Genomic DNA, 6891 nt, shown 5'->3' with positions numbered 1-6891 from the left:
AAAACAAAACAAAACTCTGAATGTATAAATGTACAAAAGCAATTCTATCAGAAGACAAGAATATCATTTTGAAGTTTGCATCTTTCTAATAGTGGATATATCAGTTTTACTATTTTACATTGTTGGTCTTCTAATGAGAGCCTCTAGAATTTTATTGGAAATTCAGGAAAATCATGTCTATCCTATAATACACCATAATTTTCTTCAGTTGTTCTTATAAGCTAAGAAAAATATAGTGAGATAGTCCAATAACAGGAAATCCATATCTTTCTAATGTTGGATATTACAATTACTATATTGCATGAATCCCATGCTCAGACCTTCAGCGTTTTATCTGAAATTCATGAAATTATATATAGCTTGTAATATAGATATTTCTATAGTTACGGAAAGCAAAGCGATATAATACAGCATAGGCTTCTCCAGATGTCCATCCAAATAAAAATCATATTGAAATAGAGGCCCGACCATGCATGGTGGCTCAAGCCTGTAATCCCAGCACTTTGGAAGGCCAAGGAGGGTGGATCACTTTAGGTCAGGAGTTCAAGACCAGCCTGGCCAAAAGTATGAAACGCCTGTCTCCACTAAAAAGTACAAAAATTAGCTGGAGGAGGAGCCAGCCAGACCGGGGGGTGGCTGCACGCTCTCCAGGATCCTCAGGACTGCAGCGGGGGTCTGTGCACGGCCGGCTGACTCTGCCCCGCGTCCGGTCCCGAGCAGGTCTCCTTCGGGCCAGCCCGATGTGACCGAGCCCAGCAGAGCCTGAGCAAGGAGCGGGTCCGTCGTGGAGCCAGAAGGTGGCAGGAACATGACATCGCGGAGACGGTTTCACCCAAATATCACTGGTGTGGAGGCAGAAAACCTACTGTTGACAAGAGGAGTTGATGGCAGTTTTTTGGCAAGGCCTAGTAAAAGCAATCCTGGAGACTTCACACTTTCCGTTAGAAGAAATGGAGCTGTCACCCACATCAAGATTCAGAACGCTGGTGATTACTATGACCTGTATGGAGGGGAGAAATTTGCCACTTTGGCTGAGTTGGTCCAGTATTACATGGAACATCATGGACAATTAAAAGAGAAGAATGGAGATGTCGTTGAGTTTAAATATCCTCTGAACTGTGAAGATCCTACCTCTGAAAGGAACTGAAATACAACGTTGGTGGAGGAGAACGGTTTGATTCTTTGACAGATCTTGAGGAACATTACAAGAAGAATCCTATGGTGGAAACACTGGTTACACTACTACAACTCAAGCAGCCCCTTAACACGACTCGTATAAATGCTGCTGAAATAGAAAGCAGAGTTCGAGAACTAAGCAAATTAGCTGAGACAACAGATAAAGTCAAACAAGGCTTTTGGGAAAAATTTGAGACACTACAACAACAAGAGTGCAAACTTCTCTACAGCTGAAAAGAAGGTCAAAGGCAAGAAAACAGAAACAAAAATAGATATAAAAACATCCTGCCCTTTGATCATACCACAGTTGTCCTACACGACAGTGAGCCCAGTGAGCCTGTTTCAGATTACATCAAAGCAGATATCATCATTCCTGAATTTGACACCAAGTGCCACAATTCAAAGCCCTAAAAGAGTTACATTGCCACACAAGACTGCCTGCAAAACACGGTGAATGACTTTTGGCGGATGGTATTCCAGGAAAACTCCCTAGTGATTGTCATGACAACAAAAGAAGTGTAGAGAGGAAAGAGTAAATGTGTCAAATACTGGCCTGATGAGTATGCTCTAAAAGAATACGGCGTCATGCATGTTAGGAACGTCAGAGATAGCGCCTCTCATGACTATACGCTAAGAGAACTTAAACTTTCAAAGGTTGGACGAGGGAACATGGAGAGAAGGGTCTGGCAATACCACTTTCGGACTTGGCCGGACCATGGAGTGCCCAGTGACCCGGGGGCATGCTGGACTTCCTGGAGGAGGTGTACCATAAGCAGGAGAGCATCATGGATGCAGGGCCAGTCGTGGTGCACTGCAGTGCTGGAATTGGCCAGACAGGGACATTCATTGTGATTGATATTCTTATTGACATCGTCAGAGAGAAAGGTGTTGACTGCAACATTGATGTTCCCAAAACCATCCAGATGGTGCGGTCTCAGAGGTCAGGGATGGTCCAGACAGAAGCATAGTACCGATTTATCTATATGACAGTCCAGCATTATATTGAAACACTGCAGCTCAGGATTGAAGAAGAGCAGAAAAGCAAGAGGAAAGGGCACGAATATACAGATATTAAATATTCTCTAGCAGACCAGACAAGTGGAGATCAGAGCCCCCTCTTGCCTTGTACTCCAACGCCACCGTGTGCAGAAATGAGAGAAGACAGTGCTAGAGTCTGAAAACGTGGGCCTGATGCAACAGCAGAAAAGTTTCAGATGAGAAAACCTGCCAAAACTTCAGCACAGAAATAGATGTGGACTTTCACCCTCTCTCTAAAAAGATCAAGAACAGATGCAAGAAAGTTTATGTGAAGACAGAATTTAGATTTGGAAGGTTTGCACTGTGGTTGACTACCTTTTGATAAGCAAAATTTGAAACCACTTAAAGATCACTGTATTTTAATACAAATATTATCTGCTCAAAAATATCTGCTTCCCAATTACTTATTTCCTCAGATAAGAAGAAATCATCTCTACGATGTAGACAACATTATATTTTATAGAATTTGTTTTAAATTGAAGAAGCAGTTAAATTGTGCGCTGTATTTTGCAGATGATGGGGATTCAAATTCTAGCAACAGGCTTTTTTCTTTCTTTTTATAACCTTAACCAGTTTATTTTTTTTTTCCTCATTGTGGAGGATGATAAGAAGAAATGATTTAGGAAAATTAAGTAACGACATCCTAGAAAAGTGAGAATGATCTCATTTACCATCATGTATCCAGTAGTGGATAATTCATTTTGATAGCTTCTATTTTTTGCCGAATGAGAACTAAGCCAGTGCCTGAGACTGTCAGAAGCTGACTGGTCTACTTTTGCATTGGCATTAGAGTCATAGGAAAAGAATCATGGATATTTATGAACTAAGATAAGAGGTGTGGCTTTTTATTTTTTTTCAGCCGATGACCAATTATAGTTCAGCCTTTGACTGAGAAGGTTGTGGTGGGAAAACGTTTGCCATATTTTCTTTGCATTTGAGTAATTATCTTGTACTTAGAAAAAAGGCATCTATGAATGATCAGTGTTTTTGGTTGTCAAATGTTGCTGACAAACTTACCCTAAAACTTTAGTGGCTTAAAAAATCACCACCCCCAACTGTTCTTCCGTCTGAGCTGGGCTCAGCTGGGCTGTTCTTCTGCCAGCCTGCAGGTGGCCACTCATGTGGTCAGCAGGTCAGCGGAGAGACTGGGATGGCTGGGCTTATCTCTCTGCCTGCAGTCTTGAGTCTCTCCTTCTCCATGTAGTCTCTTTCAGTGGCCTGGCTGGCAGGGTACCTAGACCTCTCACATGCAGCTCAGAGCTCCCAAGAGCTCAAAAGCAGAGTGGCCAGGCCTTCTGAAGACTTAAGTGCAGAATTGTCACAGTGTTCCTTCTACTGCCCTCTATTGATGATGATTTTTTCTAATCAGAAGAGAGCTGGAGTATGCCCTCTAGTTACTAAACACGTCACAAGCCCAGCCCAGATTCAAGAAAAGGATGTGAAATGGAGGTGCAGCTAATTGGGGGGCCACTAGTCTAACAGACGGTCACAACCACAACCTTGGCCATGGAAAACCAAGGACATTAGCAAAAGTAGAAGTTGCTAGTGAACTTGGGAAGCCAAAGCTGCTTACAGTAGCTGGGACAAGCTGAAAGTCAGACTGAGAAATAAAGAGAGGGCCTTCAAGAAGCTTCCTGAATGATTTCTGCCAACTCTGAGCCTATTTTTGGAACCAGCACTTGGGGAAACTGATCTTGTGAGGATGGATGTGTTTAGGGACACAGGGCTTTTGAGAGCAGCACCACCCCACTGGGGCACTCCCAGACTTGGGAAATGTGACTCTTTCTTAATGCCACTGGTTTTAAGTCAGGCCACAGTGAGAAGGAACAGCCCTAACAGGCCTCCAGCCAGGTTGAACAAGCTCATTTTTGTTTTAGCCAACTGGTAAGATTTGCTAATATTCTACCTTAAGTCCCTTCTCCAAAGACATCTCTCTTTGCCTCATATGTTGAATCATCATTCAGTGCGGATATTTCAATGAAAATATCATTGGTTTCTTTTGTAATGGTAATAAAATGCTATGGCATCTTTGCTGTGAAGTTACAGTCTCCTTGGATTCTTCTGACTGTGGCTCCTGAAAGAAAGGCCTAGATCCAGCCCTGGTAATAGTTCCTTTCTGAGGTCTCTCAGTCTCTTGAGACTCTAAGGTAGTTTGGCTGCCATTCTCACTGACAAAATATATATCAGCCCCTATCCCCGCCCCCCAATATTCATTGAACTTTGAATTGCTTCAGAACACAGGTGTGGCCTGAAGGTATTCCCTTATTAGGGAAATGTTGTGACTGCTGTCTTCTAGTCAAACTTGTAAAGAAAAAGATTTCAGCTCAGTATTTGCAGCAAGAAGCTTGAATCCTGTTCTTTTTATTGCATTCTTACATTGACTCATTCTCTATTTTGCTTTGGTTTTGTCTTGACTTGACTTTGGGGTAAAGTCTTTCACCAGCACAGAAGAGTTTGTGCAAATGTATCTCCTGCATTAACATCTCTGCCTGTTGCTTAAGATCAGTTGCTTTTATACTCAGAATGGAAATACCTGATCTTGGCTAGCTTTGTTTGTTACAGGATACTGATTTCATTTAGATTCCCCTCCATGAGGTCAACAAACTATCACGTTCTTATGTGAATTTAGGCCAAGGCCAGAGTTATCATAGACCCTAGATTGCTAAGGCTTATCATGTGTTTGGTAAAAGGTGACCGCAGGTTCTCGGATGAGTTTACTTTACATGGGATGGAATCAGGCAGAGGGGCTGGGATTAGGTGCAAGTTTTAAAAAAATTGTAGAAATGAAAGTTCCAAAGAGGTGGTTTCTGAGGAAGTCAGAGAGCCCAGGACCAAAGCAGTCAGTAAGGGGTGATTCAGGTTATTTGGAAAGTCGGTGTGACAGACACATGGATGCCATTTACTTCCAGGTTTCTGGTAGGTATTAAATATGCACAATATTCCATAGCTCACTGAGGATTTTAAAATTATAAGCCTAGGATTTTATATTTTGGAGTGAAAGATTTATCTGGCACATGGTATTGGGGTTAAAAAAAAAAAGCCAAATTTCACAGTCTTAGTAACTTTTTCAAAAAAAAAGAAAAACTAAAAGGCACTTTGTGTCTAGGGTGTGGCCCTTCTGAAACTTATCGGTCATCTTTCCCACTGAAATCAAGGTCTTTTCAAATGTGGCTAATTGGGGATGAGAAAACATGGGTAGGACTTTCTTGGTGTGTGTGCATTCTTTAAAGAGCCCAGTTGCTCTGGGGAAACAGCCAAGAAAATGGTCAAGATTATTTTTAGGGGTTATTTTATTGGGGATTTTAAGAACTAATAACATCTTGTGTTTTTTTAATTCAGGGGGATGTGGAAAGGTTTGCAATTTTGAAGTGTTTTCTTGTAGCTCAGTATCCATAAGGGAAACTTAGACTGTAGACATAACTACAAAGCCAGTGCAGCTTTTGTTTTCTGTATGTTGTTGGGGAACTCAAGTTTTACATATAGCAAGCACATGGCCTCCCTGATGTCAGGATGCCTTTGTTAGGATGTGTATTTGCCCTTAATTTTGTTGAAATCTTTTTTCCTTCTTCCTCTTGAAACATTCCGAAATATAGTTTATAGTATCTTTCATCACTAAAAATTTGTTTGTTTTTCACTATGGGCAGTTCACACAAGGCAAAAACCATTGAATAGTTGGTTTTAGTGTGTCGTATAACTTTGCTGTATATCAAACTAATTTTGACAAGTTTTCATCGTAAGCCTCAAATCATGTAATTAATAATTTGCCTGTTTATTTATGACCTAATTGTGATTCTTTTATTAATAAAAGCTAATGGGAAAAGGATCCCTGATTAAGCTGATGACTAGATCTATAATTAATTTTCCTGCAATATATGAAGTATTGCACCGGAGTATTAAAAGATATGCAATATTTATTGATAAATCTATCCTTTAAAAGGAATATGTTTTAGGATGTCATCATTTTGATGTGAATCATGTAAATGTTGATAATATGCTGTTTATTATACATTTAGTGTTTCAAGAGATTCACTTAATTACCTTTTTGCCCACGTATATTATGTAGTCTATTTGCAACTGTTTTTTAAAAAATGACATTAAAAGAATAGTTTATGTAGAGAAATATTAGTGAATGTTAATTTTCTCCCCACCTATATTTATGAATGTTAGTGCAACTGCTTTGCTAGTTGCAAAGCTGTATTATCAGAGTAAAAGTGTATTTGTAAACTGTATGGGAACTAAAAATTAGGAATAAAACCGTTTTCTTAAATGAAAAAAAAAAAAAAAATTAGCCAAGCGTGGTGGCAGGTGCCTCTAATGTCAGCTACCTGGGAGGCTGAGGCAGGAGAATCACTTGAACCCAGGAGGTAGATGTTACAATGAACCAAGATCATGCCACTGCACTCCAGCCTGGGTGACAGAGTGAGACTCCATTTCAAAAATTTTATTTCTTTAACAAGTATTTATTTTTTTATTTTTATTTTTTTAAGACTAGTCAAGCGCAACAGTGAGAAGGAGGAAAAGAGTAGAACAGAAGTTCAATCTGTGACTGTGAACAATCAATTGAGATAATGCGTTATCTCTGGACAAGCCTCTTCGAGTATTTAATGGACACTTATTATAATCATATTGAACTAATTTTAAAAATATGTGATTTATATAAACATATGTAAATTGCAC

The 6891-nt window shown here is 40.0% G+C and overlaps 1 pseudogene; it reads left to right on the top strand.

Moving 5' to 3' along the window:
* Positions 1-746: 746 nt before the first annotated feature.
* LOC100591192 lies at positions 747-2394 on the top strand (annotated as a pseudogene).
* The last annotated feature ends 4497 nt before the right edge of the window (positions 2395-6891 follow it).

Source organism: Nomascus leucogenys, chromosome 6, assembly GCF_006542625.1.
Source record: "Nomascus leucogenys isolate Asia chromosome 6, Asia_NLE_v1, whole genome shotgun sequence".
Lineage (NCBI taxonomy): Eukaryota > Metazoa > Chordata > Mammalia > Primates > Hylobatidae > Nomascus > Nomascus leucogenys.
This window is presented reverse-complemented; position numbering and strand designations above follow the sequence as displayed.